The sequence below is a fragment of the Manacus vitellinus genome, unplaced genomic scaffold (assembly GCF_001715985.3).
Source record: "Manacus vitellinus isolate BGI_N305 unplaced genomic scaffold, ASM171598v3 scaffold_26_pilon, whole genome shotgun sequence".
NCBI lineage: Eukaryota > Metazoa > Chordata > Aves > Passeriformes > Pipridae > Manacus > Manacus vitellinus.
The window spans coordinates 1818424-1837510 of NW_021939960.1; the positions used below are offsets into that span (position 1 = coordinate 1818424).

The 19087-nt window shown below is 43.5% G+C and overlaps 1 protein-coding gene across 6 annotated transcripts in view; it reads right to left on the bottom strand.

The window, feature by feature from the left end:
- Nucleotides 1-18587, bottom strand: part of RIPOR3 (RIPOR family member 3) — a 46025-nt gene extending 27438 nt beyond the window's left edge. For 2 of the 6 annotated variants that reach the window (XM_018073921.2, XM_008921838.3), the window contains exon 1: nucleotides 18505-18587. The gene's annotated coding sequence lies outside the window, so the exon portion shown is untranslated. Of the gene's footprint in view, nucleotides 1-3484; nucleotides 3526-6246; nucleotides 6383-17570; nucleotides 17630-18195; nucleotides 18216-18504 lie in introns of those variants that run through there. The other 4 variants (XM_018073919.2, XM_018073918.2, XM_018073917.2 and 1 more) reach the window with 4 other exon arrangements.
- Between the last annotated feature and the right edge of the window lie 500 nt (nucleotides 18588-19087).

A 19087-nucleotide genomic window follows, 5' to 3' on the forward strand; every position in this document is an offset into this window, starting at 1 on the left:
ATGGCCAAAAGCATTTAAGCTCCTCAGGGTCATTTGTTTTTGAGACTGCACAGAGCTCAGTCCCCGAGGCCACTGACTGTGTCACCTTCTGCTCTAACACAGCTACTCCCCAAGCACATTTTCCCAGTTCCCCAAGAGCGAAGGGAATTTCAATCATGTTAGGAAAGCACCATTAGAGAGGTTATCTTTCTTGCTCTGAAATAATGTCCACAAAGTCAAATACCTCTTGGCACTCACCTAATACATATATTTTTCGTAGTGACCTAGAAATCTGACAGCTCCCTTCACACTTCTGAGCAGAAGACCATAAGTTGGATGTCAAGACAACATTGTATTTATAAGAAAGACTTATAAATGCAGTTGTTTAAACAGAGGGGTTTTCTAGCTGGAGTGACTGAATGAAGTGCTGAGCTGTGTTACAAGTGCCCCTGAGAAAAAGCATCTGGACACATCTCAAGTTCTACCCGCCTTTAGGGTAGAAATAAATCAGATAAGGACCCCCAACAAAGCTCAGTTCAAATCTGCCTCCTAACCTGTAAGCTCTGCTGTGCAGGCCAGTGTCTCCAAATCTCATTAATACAGGGGTTATGCCCTAGGGAGCAGAGGAACTTCCTCCCTTTTACTCCTCCCAAAAGCACAGAATGCAAGGACAGTAGCTGGGCAGGGGCTGGCATATGCAGAGTACAAAAATATCAGGCCAAAATGAAGGAGTCTATTGCCAGGGGCAATGAAACACCAAAATACTAGAAAAACCATGGAGTCTTGAAAAATTCCTATAAAGCTGGTGAGTCTTGACCACACATCTCAGCTGCCAGGGACTCATCCACTCAAATGTTTTAGTATCAGTTTTGTATGACTGAGCCTTCAGGTCTCAGAGGGGCATTTTTAATATAAATAAAAACAGGGGTTTTTTTCAAATTAAAGGAGTAGGTTTGTTTGCCCCTGTTACGATGATTTGCCATAACAGACTATTGGCATTTAACTTTTGGTGTCACCAAGTATTCAGGCATGTAGGGCCAAACACTGGGGCTCCTGTGGAGCAATGAGGACACACAAACTGCGTGTTCTGCTCTGTCTCTGTTAGTTTTAGGATATTCCTCAAGCCAAATGACCTTCATCCTTTACAAACAAAAAACTGGGGTCTGTTTGTGTTTATGGCTAAACTTTTCCAGCCCTAGTCACATCTTTAATTGTTTCTGGGCACAATGGTTTCAACAATTTTATGAGGAAAATATGACTCACTGGCTTCTTGCAAAATATTTCTTCTTGTGTTTTGTGCTTTAAATTAGTAGCCATGTTTTTGTGTCAGTATGTCCAAGAGGTTCACTTGAACTTGGTGAACTGCTGCTTCAGTAAAGAATTTGTGTTTCCTTCAAGTCTGTAGTGCTCCAACTGTGAATGAGCACTTGGGTTGGAGACACACACTTTCTCCTGGTTGTGTTTGCAGATTTCTGTTTCCCTCAGCTCATTGTGGGCACACAGGGAGCTGACAGCCTGGACAGCCAGATCTCCCCAGTGGGGCAGTACCTGCTGCTCACTGCTCAAGTAAACTATTAGTCACTATAGAAAATAAACACAACCACAGAGAAGCTATCAGTTGTTAATAACTCCTCTTAGTGGGTTTCTGCACAGCAGAGGACATGGGTTTATTGCAGAGTTGCCACATAGAATCTACATCTTTCATAGCGTGGTTTTATAAAATTCACTTCATGACAGCCAAACAAACTCACCAATAATGTGTACGGGGTCTATACCATCTCCACTGAAACTCAGTTTTCTCTGTATGTGACCAAAATCAGCAGTGATTAAGCAGATGAAAATTTAGGGCCTTTAGAGACATTCTCTGGGCCTTAGAAATGAGCTGTGTTTCCAACTAATCATCTGTTGTTTCAAAAAAAACTTCAGTCAAAGGTGCTGGAGTTTTTCATCCCACTTCCCTGAAGTTCTGATAAAATCTACCAGAATAACTGTTTTGCTGCTACAATTGCATTGGCATCGGGGTTTTAGCTGATAGAAATATATGCTGCAAAGATTTAATGGGTGGAAAGACAACACTAACAGTAATTACACCAGAAAATTTCTACCATAAGTCAAATTTAAGACTGATTTTGCAAACCAGGCTACATTTGTCTCCCATTACACTGATGTAATCAAAATTATTTTTCTTCTTGTTGTTTATTTGAATGGTTAGGAATGATGGAATTAACTTCTGAATGCTGCTGATGGGTGGTACCCAAACACAGGCAGCAGACAATGGCATTTGTCTTTCCTGCCACTGATAAAAGAAAAATCAGATTGCCACAGTGTCTTCAGTACTGCCAAACATCTGGAGCAAAGTCTCAGGGCTGCTCTGGGCTTGAACCACTGAAGCTTTTTGTGCTTTCAACGTGCTGTTGAACAAGCTGGAAGTGCCTGGACCTTGGCACTTCCTCTGCAGCAGTTGGACATCTAAAGAATCCAGACCATTAAATGAATGAAACTGCTGAGATGTGATAACATCCTGACTCAGCCCCATCACTCCAAAGGTAGGTGTAGTGAGCTGACTGAACGAGGAGTGAAGTGACCTCTGGGCACAGCAGTGTTGAATCCACTGGGAACATACACACTGTATTTAATCTTTGCTCTCGAGCATTCCTCCAAAAACCCGCTGACCTCAGTAGCAATGTCTACTGTGCTGGATAAACATTCCAAATTTATCATTGAAACCCCTTAAATGTTAAGCATTTTTGTACAACTGTTGGGCAAACATTCTATTTATACACTTATTGGCAGAACTGGTTATTTTTCTAGAGAAGAAAAATCATTCGAATTAGGGAGACAGTGCCCTTGCCCTCAAAATACATCTCAAAATAGCCATTTTAACACAACATTACATGCAAATAGGGATCCTTTCTTCAAACAAACCCTGTCTGTGGAAAGAAGTCACAGCACAAAGATTCAGAGCACAGCCTGAAAGGTTTTATGTGCTTCACTTGAACACAGGAATTCTGACTGCAGGGATCATTTCTGTACAACTGCTGTCTCACACCAACACATATAAGCTGCACCACACAGGCAGGGGAAGAGCCACTGCAGATACAGATACAGAAAATGGATGTTTGATATTTAGCTTTTCTCTGGTAAAACAGATTTGTGAAACTGGAGGTAAGGGAGACAAAGAGCTGCCTGTGATGAGCTTTTGGAAATTTCTCCCTCAGTACTATTATCATCCATCTCTGAGGTACTAAGAGGTAAATTTTATTGCTCTTCTTCCACAGAACATCTTGACCCAAACCTGTTTAACTCAGATTATTAGATAGGCCCTTTATTTTGCACCAAACTTACATCTGTCAGGTCGTATTTTGAAAATCTCAAATGATTCAGGAATATAATCCCATTCTCAGAGGTACTTTAGGCTCTTAGGAGCCGGTTAATTGATTTTTAATAAGAATTACACTCAGAGCACACATTCTTTAGAAAGATGAGTCTTCAGTGTGTAACTCACCTTGGCACTTCTGTAGATTTTATCCAGGCAGATTTGACTTTTGAATATATATTTAAATACTGCATATCTGCCATACTTTCCTCCTGGCCAAACTCAAGCCATTAAAAGAAAATCAGATAAACGGCTTTGATCCAAGTTATTGCTTTAGTCATTAGGCCCTTCTGGAAATGAAGTCCTGGAGCCCAGGTTTCCTAGGCAGCAATACATTTAAATATCATCAGCTGCTCTCAGACAGTTCTCCTGTGCTGGAGGTTGTGTCTCTGATGGACCCATTTCTAGGGTGGTGCTCTGAACACAGGACTCAACTTCCAAGCCCAGGATGAGCTACTATTCAAGCCTGTGATTCAAAATGTTACTGTATTTATAATCTCTTTCCACCTTAGCACACAGCTCCAAGTTCTATTCTCAGTGACAGTGTGCACATCCAGAGGAAATTCATCAGCCATTTATTCCAGATTCCCAGCAGAATCCAGCAGTAGAAGCTGGCCTGACTCAGTTAATGACCTGAAAACTATTTTTCAAGGCCTGATGTCGGGGTTCACTTTGTGCCTCCCACCAGCAGCAGCACCCAAAGCACAGAGGGGACCTCGGCACGGAGCATCCCCAGGGACTTGGCCCTTTCCCTCATGGAAGTCTGTCACTTGGAACCACAGTTGGCTGTAAATCCCACCGTGGCATTTGGCAGTGCAGTGATAAGAAAAGAAGCAGTGATTGTATCTAAGCAAATCCTGTTTTCCCCCCTTTGCCAGCCCGAGGCATATCCCCAGGGCCACACTGCATTTCCATGCCTGTGTCACAGCTCTTCCAGGTGCTGGGAGGCTCCTGTAGGGAGTTTGGCTTTCCTCCTGGGGAAGGCATAGGACAATCCACCCATTACCAGCTGACTTAGGAGCACAGGCCCTGCTGCTAACTCCTCTGGTTTCAATTTCCAACTTGATGACAAACTTGCAAGCCTGAATCAGGGACTCAGGAATGTGGCAGGCTCCACAGGCTGGCCTGACTTGCAGCTTTCCCAGCGTTGGCAGAATCTGAGTCTGCAGTTGGCTGCACTGTGATGAATCCTGAAATCCAAATTCCTGATGGGAAGAAGCAGATGGCACTGAGGGAGAGCAGTTTACAAGTGATGAACAGGCTCTTCCATTTCTGACAAAAGAAAACTTGTCTATGCACTGAGTCCCACCAGTGTTGGCCTTGGGAGGTTCCTTCTTCTTAATTATGAGCCCCAAGGATCACTCTTCTGTAATACACACCTCATTCTCCTTGTTTTCCCCAATCTGTGCCTGAATGAGTGTTACAAACAGACTTATCAGGTGTGATCATGTCTCCATCCATCCATCCTTCTAATGCAGGAGCCCATTGCCGGGTTAATTATGAAATAAGGAAGGTCCTTTATCTCAGCCTTAGGGCTGTGGAGAGTCCCAAGGCTAAGCTTCAACAGAAAGCACCACCATGGAGAGATAAATGTTTTGATTACTACACTGAGAAGAATATATTAACCAAATCAGACAACTCACTTCCAGTAATAGTGAAATCTGATCTTCAGCAGTATGTGGGATGTAATTTGCTATCTTCAAAAACTGAACCCTGTGAATCACAATATCCCAGTGCTTCTGAAGTGGGACAAACTCTGTAGTTTACCTGTCTGACCAGGAAAACTGTCCCTTTATTAAGAATTAAACCATTAAGTCCACTCCCTATGGTAACCTTGGTTTATTCCCATAAATGTTACCAAGACAATCTTGTGCCACAGAAATAATGAAGTTGTTAAGCTAGGATTAGTATCCCAAAGAACACTGGAAAAAGAGGAAGAGTATACCAAATGTCATAAAAGAGGGAAACAGATGAGACAAAAGGATTATGCTTTAAAGCCAAATAATTTCTTAAGTGCTGAGTAGACATAGAGTTAGTTCCTTTCAGAGTCAGTATTTCCAGATCTGGCTAGTGAATCTTGGTACTTATCTTAAGATAATGAAAAAAGGTGTATTTTTTAGAAGGAGATATCAAACTCAAGACAATTTAGAATGTCTCTCATTGGCCAGCTAACAACTGCAGAGTCAAAAAATGACTTGGTGTGTTGGAACATTTTATCTAGACTGAATTTATTCAGTATCTTCTAACACAGGCTTGAAGTCATTATATTTTCTAACAAATTAGGGTAGCTGTCATAGCAATCCTAACACTGTGTTCTGCACTGATGTTCCCTTTCTCTAGACACTCCACAAGCATGTAAACTTACTTGTGGAAAAAAACAAGGACTTTGAATACATGTGGATATATCTGTACTTTCCCCTTCACTTCTTACCAGTTCCTAACACACATGCTCTGACATTCAGGGCCCACATTTTTTATGCTGTTATTCCCTGCTTTTATTTGGTTTGGGCTTGTTTTTAATGAGGTGAACTTTGCACAGCCCAACTTTAGCTCCTATAAAATTTGTGTCTTAAATGGCCAGATTTAGGGATTTTTTCTCTGGAAAGAAAAAGCCCTACATACTCACCACAGAGCTGTACTTGGAACCAGATGTCTGATCCCCTTTCAACTGAACTAATGAGGACAGGAATCTGGTCAGGAAAACTTCTGTCTAGGTTTTGACTTTGGAATTGTGGAAAGAGTACTGTAAAGACTCCATGCTTCCACATAAAGGAAGGGGAGGAGGACGGAGATTCCACCGATGAGGAAAGTTTGCACTTCTGCACTGGCTTGAAGGCACTTCCACCCCAAAGGCCTGTTCATCCCAGTGTCAGTTCTACCCTTTAACTCACACAAGAGTCCCACAGAGAGCAGGCAGAGCCTCAGGGGACGTGAACTGTGCAACTCTGTTCAAACCAGTCTATGTACAGAAGCCCAGGGTTTGGCTCTGTGTCACCTTTGCATTTGGCAGGCGTGAAAGGACTCTGCTTCTTTCAAGACTTCTGCAAAACATAAAGTAGACTAATTATTGAGGATCAGATGCTGTGAAAAGCATAACTTCTAATAGAAATCTGACTGAACATGAACATTTTTAAACTAACTTTGCCCTTCAGTGTGTTTTTAAAATACAAAGTGTCTCCTGCTGCTAGTTCAGAAAGGTTTTTAGGACCATCGTTTCTCTGCCCAATCTTGCTCCCAGCAAAGTCACTGGGAGCATTGCCATGACATGATGAACAAGACCTTTGAGGTCATCATTTGGCACTCCAACTGGAAAAATGCATTAGTGTGGCTTTCTAGAGAAAAGATGCATCAAAGTCTCCCTCTGGTTCCTATCTTAAGCTTCTTTAAAAAAAAAATTATTCTTGATTTGTCTTTCTGTGCTCTTCATCAGTAGGTTCCTTGTGGCATAGAGGGGGTTCCTTGCACTGAGCCACAGCAGCAAAAAAGAGGCTTGTGAGACACAGTCATTACATGCAGAGGAAACTGGGTTTAGTGGGGCCCTAGTTCCCCTGGGGACTACCATAATATAAATTATTAATAATAAAAATAAACATTGGCTAGCTTGAACTTCTCTTCATTCCCTCAGAGCTTATTTTTGTGACAGAATTAGCTAAATAAAGCCAACTTGAAAGAATGTTTAATTGCAAACTATCCAAAGAAAACAAAATGGAACTAATTGGTTCTTAGATATTAAACACTCAAAAGGAGATGGCTTTGGAAACAGCTGAAAGACTAATGTGTGCTGGGATACAAATGGTGAAGTGAGCAGTTAAGCAAAATGCAGTTTAAACTGGACCACATTTACTTTTAAACCAGATAGTCAAGTTTTGTCAGTCTGGTCCTGCCTAGGAGACAGCTTTGGATTGTTTCAAGCCTAAAAAGAATTACAGCAAGAGTCTCTGAAAATTATAAAATCAGAAGAGCCAAACTTGTGTACTGACTTCTGGACATCATTTGCCCAGGAAACACTACATAATCAACAGTGCTCATAACTTCATGGAGTGCCCCTTAAATCTATTCCAGCCTAAAGAAGGCATCTTAGCAAAGACAACTGTTTCAAGTGGTTTTTCTAAAGCAGTTATTTTCTTGCAAGTTGAGTAGGGAGAGTTCACAAAGCCAGTTCTGACAACACATCTCCCAAGGAGAGTGGTGGTGCCTTCCATCAGAATAACTAACTGCAGATCTGCCTTGGCCTTTGTAAACCTCCTTTCTTCAGCCCTGTGTTTTTGTTATTGTTATTTAATTCGAATATTTCACAGTCAGCAAATAGAAGGAATCTCTTTGGTCATGTGAGAACTCCCTCTTCATATTCTTTAAAGGTTAAATAGTTGCCATACTTATTTCAGAAGTATTTCTAGCAAGACCAGGAAATGATATCTCTAATATACTGAAATTTGTAAACAAGAAAAAACAACCCCTCTACATCAGAAGCTACCAAGAAGTAGGTAAGTTATAATCAAAATCATACGGTAAAAATAATTTTAAATATTAATTAGCGGTAGAAGAATTTTTCTCTGGAGGATCACTGTGTGCAGTGAAATCAGACTGGTGCTCAGCCATTGAAGGGGCACTGTCTAATCAGCTACATGTTTACCTTCCCACTTATCAATAACTGACAGTAACAAGACTTCTGCCAGAGATAACAGATTCCTAGAAGTGCCAGGCCCCCTACAACACCCAGCCCAAGCACAGGAGAGCTACTCACTGGAAAAAAAATGCAGACAACTGGAAGTGCTAAGTAGGAGCTGCTCAGCAGGATCAGTCAAGATCAAACCACTTCAACATTTAGGCCAAAAGTTAATGTAGTTTTAAGGTCCCTTGAAATGTTGTGAATATCATTGACAAACATGGCAAGAGTCACTCATGAAAATGCATTTCAGCTCTGTGCACAAAAAAATCAATCAGCTCTGTCTCAGACTCCTTCAAAGACTGTGAACCCAATTGTTTGTTCCCTGAGGATTCAAAGCTTTTACTGCAACTAACACATCTGCTTAGTGTTTCCTACTTTTCAGCATCACAAGGAGTTTTTCTTAGACCTTGGGCTGGTTTACTCAGCATCTATGTGTAAGTACCAAAAAAAAACTCCAACAGAAGAAAGAACTGAGGTCTCCTACCAGTTTGTTTCTACCTCTCTCCCCTAAAGACACAGGCAATCCTGGCAAAAGGAGTATTCTTATAGGGGTGTTTAGCCAGCATAGCTGTATCTGTATGGGTTTCATTATTTCACATTCCTCTTAGTGCTCACAGCCATGCCAGAAACTTTGAAACACAGATCTACACAATTACACAAGAAAGCTTTGTTGGTTTAAAACAGTTACTACAGTCTGAAAGGTATTAACAGCCTGCAGATCATGAAAAATCCTGCACTGTGAACACTGTCATTCTGTACTACCAGCACCTCACTGCTATCCAAATATTGCTGGTGTTGACTGCAAAACTTCCCCTAGAATGAATGTAGCAACCTGGCAAGACTGCTTTCTATCAGCACAGTTAGAACTGTCCCTCAGACCTAAACCAAGGAGGACTAACACATGCAGAAGTTTGCTGTGCACTATAACTGTAGGTGACTGTATGTATTTCTACACATGTACCATTTGCTAATGCAGGCTCAATAGTAAAAGAATCCATTTTTCACAATCCTTACCCAAATCAGCTGAGGGCAGGAATCTGTCATGGAGACAGCTGGAGAGAGGGGCCTGTTACTGGTGGCTCAGACACTACAAGGACTTGGCTGGTGCAGATGTGCTGCTGTGAAGCATCAGGGGAAGGGTATGTTGTATGAGCCTGCAACACTGCCATGCCAATGTAGCTGCAGAAGCTTTCCATGCCATCTGTCCACATCATTAAAAACCCTCAACTGAGACAAACTTACAGCAGTACTACATTTAAGCAGTGCAGAACAAAGGTTAGTGTGGCTGCATGGCAAGTGTAGAACTACAGTTCCCAGTTCTTAAGAAAAATCTGTGTGTAAGTCCTCCCTGCCTCATAAAACAGGACTTATTTCTGTGATGTAAATTGACTTAGTCTATATTACCTGAACCCTATTACTTACCCATGAGCCAGTTATCAGAGGCCACTCCTGCAGAGTAGGGTTGTGCCTCTGGACAAAACCCTTAAGAAAGTTCTCCTAGTTTCCTTCCAGCATGGCAGGAGTGAATTGTAATCCTAATGCACACACTGACTCAAGGGTGTGAAGACTCTCACCCAAGACTCAAAGGATCAACCAGTTCACTGAACATACTGATCCTTAGTGTAGCAGCTCCTACTGCCCCAACAGAATGAGGACAAACAACAGCCACCTTCAGAACGTGGTGTGGAGGGAAGTGACAGCTTTGCATTGTTACAGTTCTTGGAGCTGCAGAGATGGAACACAGAAATGGATGGTCAAATGCCTTGTCCACACTCACACTGCTTAATCACAGAGTCAGAGAATATCCTGAGTTGGAAGGGACCCTCAAGGATCATCAAGTCCAACTCCTCCTTGATTGATAATTTAAGGAGTCCTGGTAATGGATGAGAACACCAGTGAAGAACATTAAATTCAGGACAACACACAGGCAAACCAGCTAAATCTCAGTATTGTGATGACTCCAGTGATATCAAAGGCATTATGTGTTACTGATCTGCCTTTCTGGCACCAGAGAGGCCTGATTTGTGAAAGAGATAATCCTCAGCATCCTGCCAGATGGGGCTGAACCAATGGCAGCAGTGTCTGAAATGCTGAAAGCTGCTGTGAGCAGTGGCCAGCCTGCCCATTAACCAGGAACCATGGCTGGCTGGAGAGGCAGGAGGTAGAACAGGATGTCCCTGGGATGTTCTCTGTCCCCTGGCAGCTTTCCCACATTTGCAATCTGACCCTCCAACCATCAGCACATGGACCATTGATCTCATGAACTCACATTTGTGATCCTCCACAGAACTGCCATTGAGAATACACAGGCCAGAGAACTTCTGGCAGAAAGTCACTCTTGGGTGATCTTCAAAATTCAGAAATGGCCATTCAGATACAAAAACATGTTGACAAGTGATTCCAACAATACACTAATTCAGGTCCAGAATTAAATCCAGATTCTGACACAATTACAGCAGCAATGGCACTCAGTGCATTCAGTGTTCTAATAGAAAAATGGTGTTTTGCTCCATATGACTTGGCTCACTCGAGAGATATTTACAGTGAGACACAGTTTTACTGTAGTGTAAAGATAATTTGACAATTACAGGTCAAAGTATACTCACTTATTGCTTTATATGAATCTAAAAGCAGTCAAACTCATACACAAATGAGGAAAGATTCTTCATGTTTCCCACAGCTCTGAAGAAAACAGACACAGAAATTATGTCTGGACTGGAGGTCTCACCAGAACACACAGTATATGTTCTCATCCTAAGCCTTTCCCTGCAGAGCATGAACTCCTTACAGTTGTTGGTTTGTTCTTCAAGAACCCAAGCTCAGGTAATTTTGAGATACTTTGCACTGCTAACTAAATGTTTTGCACTTCTGCTGTTTGTTTGCAGGCAGCAGGGATGCCTGTGATTTTCTAAGGTTATTTAAATTCTCTATTTGTTAACAAATTACACTGGTTGCACAACACATTGGCATGTGAACCCTTCAGAAAAAGGGAGAGGCACAACTGGGCCTCAGTGGAATTGGGAACAAGCTCCAGTGAGTTCAGCAGAGTTACACAAAGGCCAGCTCTATTGTCTCATGGCAGTTGTGGTTAATTGAAGGAGTAGTTCCCGTCAGCTTTCTACATGCCAGGACTCTTCAAAGGTGGCATTACCTTCGGGATCACTGTGTGGGTTCCAGTTCAGACAATGAGTAACAAAGGCCTAGTGACAGATTTCCATACAGTCTGGGATCTGCTGCTGCACTGAAAGCACTGTAAAGGCACACACAAAGGTGTGGTTACACGTATCGATACAACAAATGTACCCAAGGCTGTGGTGTTACACAGGGAATCAAACCAGGCATTTTCAGACATGAGCCAGCCATTTGACCTGCTCTTTCTTGCCTTCCACTGTAAAAACCAGGTAACCAACTTCCTACAAATCAGCTTCCTTCAGAACTTTAGAAAAGCCTCGGAACTTTCTGCAGAGATCAAGTCTCAGCCACATGCACACGCTGCAGTGTAATGTTGCTCAAACAGCTGCACGTGCTTTTGGAATATCTCTGGGTGTCAGTTCTTTTGGAAAACCCCTGGCCTACTATTTTAACTTTACAGATCTCATCAAACAAAATCCTTGCTCATATTCTGGAGAAATGTAAACCCTTTTCATAAAATCTCAATTATGTAATGGAAGAATTGCAGAAATTCAGTGCCTGGGTGAACTGAAGGTTATTGACACCGGGTTTTTTCTGCACTAGTAGAAATACAAACCTATTCATGCCAACACTAAAGCAGTAAACATTCAGATTTTAAAGCACACTGAGGCCTTTGAATTGCCTCTCTGTTTATCTGTTCGGGCCCAGTACTGGAAAATTATATTTCCCTCTTCAAGTCTTTGGTAATTTAAATAATAAAACACAGGTTATATAAGCGCAGAGAATTATGGAAAAACGTAAGTAGAAAGTACATAGTTTCAAAATGCATTTGAATAACTCCAATACAGCTGAACTGACGTTATTCAGACTTTCCAGTCTTATTCAATACTGGATTGAAACCAAGCCCAAGACGTTTCAGCCCAAAGGAGGTTTTTAAGACAATTACAAGTACCTATATTTCCAGTTTACAATGTCTGTCTGGGAAAGCTCTACCGCCCAAGGAAAGACCAGCCTACCTTCTCATGGGATCAAACAGAAGAGATGGGAACTAATTAAGGGGACATTTGGATCAGCTTGTAAACATAAGGACGCCCCAAAGAGCACCCAAAGCAGAAACCTGGATGCAAATGTCTGCGGTCTTGGAGCAAAACATGGATGCAGATTCCAATCCCCATTTTACACTGGAAGTTCATTTCTAACCTGTGCAGACACAAGCTTTAGGCCCAGCTCTGCATTCCTTCCACGCCCAGGGTTGGAGTTCTGCCTGAATAAGGAATGCAAGAGAGAAATGAATTCCTTATCGGCCTGGCAGATCTTGTTTGGTGATGTACATGCCTGTGAACCTGCCAGAACTCAAATGTGGGACATGGCACCCAGCCGAGCTCCAGAGCTGAGAGACTGCAAACCACTACTCTACTCTCTAGGACACTTGAAATAAAGTAGAACTATTTCCATAAGTAACTGCTCCTAACTCCAGGATACCTGGGTATACTCTGATACTTCTGTTAGAAACAACTTTCATCAATGGAAAAGTGAAGATCCCAGATTTGGATAAAAATGAGTAACAAAGGCAATAAATTGTGTATTTCCAAAATGATGGGCATTTAAAAGGATGGCTATATGGGAAAAGATTTAATAACCATAAATACCACAATGGGAAATACTGAACAAACAAATAGGAAGAGAAGCTTTCTCAGCATAACATTTTGTGTCCATTGCCCTCCCAAATCACAGGGCATCTTGTACATACAGATGCTTATGGCAAAATCTTTTCATCACTCCAGAGAGACACAAACTTCACCCTGGCTTTTGATAAGATAAATCAACTATGTCTCCTTCAACTCCACAACCAGCAGCATTTCAAAATCTGCAGGGAGAAAGACCTCCCAAGTGCACGAATGGCAAGGAACTGTGGAAACAAATCTCTTACGTGTGAATGTTGGTCTTTTTTAAATTTTCCCAGGGCTGGGGCCTTCCTGGGTGTTTTTCTCATTATTGTCCCCAAACAAAATGCAAAACTGTAGGATAAAGATGTGGTCAAAAGAGTCAAAAAGACATATTAAGGTAATTCACGTTGCATTTTGTTCAGACAAATATTTTCACAATAGTTGAGAAAGGAATATGTTTAATAGAGTATCCACTATTTTGAGAAAAAGAAATGCCAGCTAAAATCCAGGGCTTTGGCTACTTTAAGGCTTCCTAGGCAAGATTAAATCAAAATATTTCCTGTAAACATTCCCTCTTTTCATCAGCATGTCAATTGTAGTAAGTAAAATGTGATACTAATTCCCAGCATCAAAATCTGGGATAACTTTATAAAGTCAAATGTTTCCTTACTTTCACAGAAACAACTATTACTGGAAATATTTTCCAAAGCATGTTGCAAGTGGAGGTAAGTAAATCAGATAGCACACTGCACATTTTTCAAGGAAAAAGTTTCTAGAAATGAGTCAGGATTTAATAAAAAATGTCTCTGAGGTACGTAAGTCATGCCCATAATAGAATATTTTTCAATTTTCAGCCCTGTATACAGCATTTTAAACCACTAACAGATGTATGAAATAAGAAGCAAAACTGTCCCTTATTCTCTGCTGTGCACACACATAGACAGACACATGGAAACCAATGGGAGGCTCTTAAACATTTTCCACGAGAAAGACAATTTGCTCACAATTCCTTCTCCCTTTAAATTGTTTCTGTGGCAACACATCTGGTGCTGTAATTCTGGGCCAGACCATTAACTATCCTGAAAGAAGAAAGTTATGTTGTTGTTCTGGTCTGCAGGAACGTGAAGCAGAGAGAGATCTGTGAACACACGTAATCAGGTCACCCTTGTTGCCTCCACAGGCTCACAGAATATCAGCTACAGACATTTATGCATAGCTTAAAATTACAAGTTCTAAAACATTTCAACAAGGGTTAGAGAAAACTCTCATGGCAAACACGCTGTCTATAAGCCAGGGGTTTTTTCAATAAAATGATGAGTGCTCTGCTACTGCTGTTCCTACCATGTGAGATAAGTGAGGGAAATATTCAGCTGAGAGGACCAAGGTTCATTCCCTAATCATAAACATAACTCTCCCTATGGAATGGAGAAAGATTGATGCTGATTTCTTATCATCCCCCAGCACTACGTAAACACTGTTGGATTATCACCATTTTCCAGACGGTATTTCAGGAGCACAGAACACCTGGAGTGTCTGGTAAACTCAGCTGCCCCTGTGGGGAGTCACCCCTCCCAGAATCATGGAATCACTGAGGCTGGAAAAGCCTTCCCAGACCATGGAGTCCAAGCTGTGCCCGATCCCCACCTTGTCACCCAGCCCAGAGCACTGAGGGCCACATCCTTGAACACCTCCAGGGATGGGGACTCCACCACCTCCCTGGGCAGCCCCTTCCAATGCCTGGACACCTTTTCCATGGAGAAATTCTTCCCAAAATATGCAGCCCTGGGCTCTGAAAGCACTTGAGGACCAACAGATTTTACTGGTCTTACTTCAAATTATAGGAACCTATGGATGCTTGATGTAAGTCTTGGACATCCCAGCTTGAGCACATCAGCAATCTCAGGATGTGTCATCTGAACAACTTAGTTGCAGAGACAGGAAAGAAAAACAAGAATAAAAGCTTACAGCCCCAATTCAGCTTGCTAAGTCAACAAATGAACAGGTTTTTAATCCCTAATAATTCTGAAAAGTCAGTCTCAACTCTTAAATCACACTGTATGACTATAATCCAATGCAAGTTATTATGGCTATTTTACCATGCAACTGAGACTGACATCTCAAAATATAAACTCTGTCATGGACATAATTCATAATCCAAGGGCCAGGGCAATTTCCAAGGGCTGCAGCATTCCCTGAACTCAGCCTGTAGCAACAAGAGTTAAAAAAATAATGGAAGTGGATTTTTGCTACTTCATCAAGCAGATGAATTCATGGAAAGAACATATCTGATGAATAACAAAGTATCACTGACACAGTTACTTTTCCAATAATAATTGCACTTTAAGGTCTCCATAAAACAATTTTTATTATTTAATTTGAAACAGCTAAATTCAAATCTAGAGCAGTTACATATAAATCTGTTTGCTAACTGCACTTAAAGTATTTCTGTATTAGTGACAAAGAACACAACATCATCTTGGTGTTCTGACCTTCTAAATTACTAATGATTAAATGCCTTGATTGGCTGAAAACCAAGTTTTGCCCTAAAAAGTTGAATTGAATAAAAATTATGGTTTTCAGCCACTCTGTCTTTGAAGACATACTGGTTTAAAGCAGTCTGTCCTCAGGGAGAATAAACTGGCAACAGAAATGGAAAAGTTGAAAAAAGTGGATAAAACCTGGTATTTCATAAATATGTATGTCCCTTTGGTGCTTCCGGAGGCAGCATCTGAGGATGGGAATCGAAGCCAGGGCCTGAGCACCTGTAGCCATTAAAGGCTGGCTGATGGCCCTTGCACGACTTGCTGTCTGTATAATTTTGGATTGTCACCAGCCAATCACCTTCCAAAAATCCAGTTCTGGGCAATAACAGTCTGGATAACTCAGCTCTGTCTGTTCCCTCTTTCTCAGCCTTTTGGCTAAGATCAAGAGTGCAGATTTAACTAATATTAAACCTACTATTATACATAAAATATCTCCTTCACTTCCAGTCTATTTATTTCATCCAAATGAAACAAATTAATAAGCCTTCTGAGACAGTTCTCCCTCCCTTGATTTGTCTTGTATAACCTCCTATAGCTATAGCCAGAACCTCTGTTTTGTCCTGGTGCTCTGTAACTCCACATTATCACTCCCCAAACCCCTGAGAAAGACACACAGTAAGATCATAACTTTCCCCTCCCCACAGTCTGGTTTCCCTTTCTGGTCATAGTGGTTCTATTCCACTTCTGAGGCTCTTTATGAGGATATTGCAAAGGAATATTTGTGAAGGAATTAGCTGTGGAAGGCAATAAAGTGCTGTTGGTAGATGTGATATTACAGGGTCCCAACTCCCTGCCTGGATTGCTCCTAAGAAACCTAGGGCTAGAGAGAACATTGTAGAGGGATTGTACAGCTGCTCTTTGTCCTGACAGAAGGAAATCATCTCATCTTTACACTGCCCTTTGGGGAATGCCATTACATAACTCACTGTTTGGCCCATATCTCCATGGTTCTGGCTCTGTGCTCTTAACAGACACACCACTGCTCCCCTGCAGCTCCTGACTGACTCCAGTGGAGCACCAGATTGGGATGCAGGAGCTGCCACCTCAAGGAAGCCCTTTCATTCCTCTGAAGAGTATCCAGACTCTAACTGCAAGAAAATTTTACCAAGCTAGTTGTTCACTACCAGATCACACGTGTTGGATCTCACATGTCTCTCTCCAGACATGGGGCATAAAGAGGCTGGACCTGCCACTCAATGGCAGCTCCAGCCCATTTTGGCAGGTTTTGTGCAGCTCTTCCTGCACTAATACATGTGGTGCTTATGTCACTCACTCTGCAGCATTCAGAGAAGAAGCATGGAAGGGGTCAACTGCACTACAAAGGAACACAAGACAGAAGGAGTTTCGCATATACACGTTCCTTTAGCCACTGCATCTCTCTCAGATGTACCTCTCCACTCGAGTATATGCACTGCACCTCATCAATAGGTGTAGCTCCCATTTTACAGCTGTGAAAACACAGGTATAGATGGATTAGGTCTTAATCCCAACAAAGGAAATGACTGAATCAGGAGTCTGAGTGCTGGTGCTGGTTCAACACTAAAGAAATGGCTCAAGAAATATGTAACCTTATTTTTCGAATTCCTTCAAGTTTCTTTGGTCGACGAACAACTCTATTTCCATATGGCCCAACTTATTTAAAACACTTTTTAAAAGGGGAAATTAAACTCTGTGTGAATCAAAATGTAACTGGGCTGTGACCCAAACCCTCAATTCGTATTTATGAGCAAATAAAATGCAATCTCCGCACAGACAAAAAGAGTTAACTAAAATACAACCAGCCCATGCAATGACACCTCCAAAACACAAACCCTACAGGATGGCATTGTCCTGCTGCTCTCACTGTTCCACCTGTTCCAGCCAGGTGCTCCCCGGTTGTTTCCTGGTGTGAACAGCTTTACCCTGGATAAAAAGCTACCAAACTTCTTCGTGCCGGTGCAGTCTCTGTAGGAATATCGGCATCCTTTGCAGCTTGTCCACTTACAGATGCCTGCAGACTCCTCAGGAGACCACCTGCCCAAAAGGTGGTTGCATCCCCCCCCAGGTGACAGAAGACATGTCCTCCTATAGGTGACTGCGCATCCCCCCCATAGGTGACTGGCATGCCCCTCCATAGGTGACTGTATCCTCCCCACAGCTGACCGCCATGCCCCCCCAGAGGTGCCTGCCCTGTCCCCTCTCGGTGCCCCGCAGCTCTTACCTACCGAGACCGTGCCGGTGTCCCCGCGCTGCCCTGCACGTCCCGGACCCGCGTCCCGGTGCCGGGTGCCCGGACGGCGCTCCCGCCCGTGCCCTGCCCCGTTCCCGGTGCCCCCCTCGCCAGGTGCGTCCTACCTGCGCTGCCGGGGGGTGCGGAGCGCGGCTCGGCTCCGCGGCTGTCGCGGAGTGGCCGGGCCCGCCGGGACGGCCCGATACCGCCGCTTATCGCCCCGCCGCCTGTCGCCCAGCTGGGCTTCCGCTTCCAGGAAGCCGCGGCTTCGGAGCGCTTGTTTGCCGCTGGTGCCGATGGCCCCGTCCCGCTCGCTGCCTCTGCCTTCCTCCTTCCTTCCTCCTTCCCTCCCTCCCTCCCTCCTCCCTCCGACCCCCCTCATCCTGGCAGGGGGGCTGGGAACGCGCCGCGCGGCTCCAGCACATGCCGAGCCGGCGGTCACGGCCCGGACCCTCTGCTATTAATCAGGAGCATCCCAGGCGCCCTCCCGCTCGCTCCAGCTGTTCCACTCCGGGCCCCACAGCGCCGCAGGGCAACAACAAACCGGCATCACACGCGGGGACACCCGTCCCTGTCCCCCCGCCGTTTATTCCTCCATTCCCCTGCCCCCCAACTCTTACGCCTTCACTTCTTCTCAGGCCTTTTCTCCCGTGCCCAGATTCCCGCCTTTCCCATCTTCCCCATCCATTGCTCACTCCTCCTCTGCCCTTACCCCACGCTCCCTCTTCACTATCCCTTTAAAGGTTCCCTCCCCTTACAGCCGTCAGTCATACAACCCTAATCATCATCTCTCGTTTTCCTTCTGCCTCCTCCCTCTCACCATCCTACCCTCCCAGAGGTTTTCTAGGACTGAAGAGATGTAATTTGCTCTCTTATTTTCTGTTGACCAAAGCCTGCTCTGAGTCCTTCCTGCTGCACCCACTACTGACCTCCTTCTCGCTTCTGCAGGCAGGTACTGTTCCTCGGGAATGGGCTGCCTTCTGCTGGCTTTCTAGACACCCTCCAGGCAGTCCTGGCAAAAAGAGGTAAAGTTGTGATATAGAAAGCAGGCTGGAATCTCCCCGTTCCTCACCTCCCCACAGGCACCCCCACATTCACACCTCTCTCCTGAACAGTACTTTGTCAGAACACCTCACACAAACACGTCCCTGCCCTGGGCAGAGCACCCCGGGTTACACTGTGGCTCATCCATTTCCATCTTCCCCCGGCTTTTAGCACCACTTCCCCATGCTGACTGACTGACAGCACAGGAAGCCAGACACTCCCCACGGGGAAAATGAGCTGACTGTGTGGAATTCAGACATGCCCTTACGACAACTTATTACTAATAGTGTTTGCTCCCCCTTTGACCATGCTCTGCAACACCCAGGACACACAGCAGACTCTCCCATCCTGTTTCAGGAGGATAAAACACAAAACTGAAGTTCTCAAAGCACCAGTTGACCAGAGAACCCATCCAAGAACCTGTTAGGGCAGAGCTCCCACTTTGTTTTGCGGTACTTTATGAAGTTG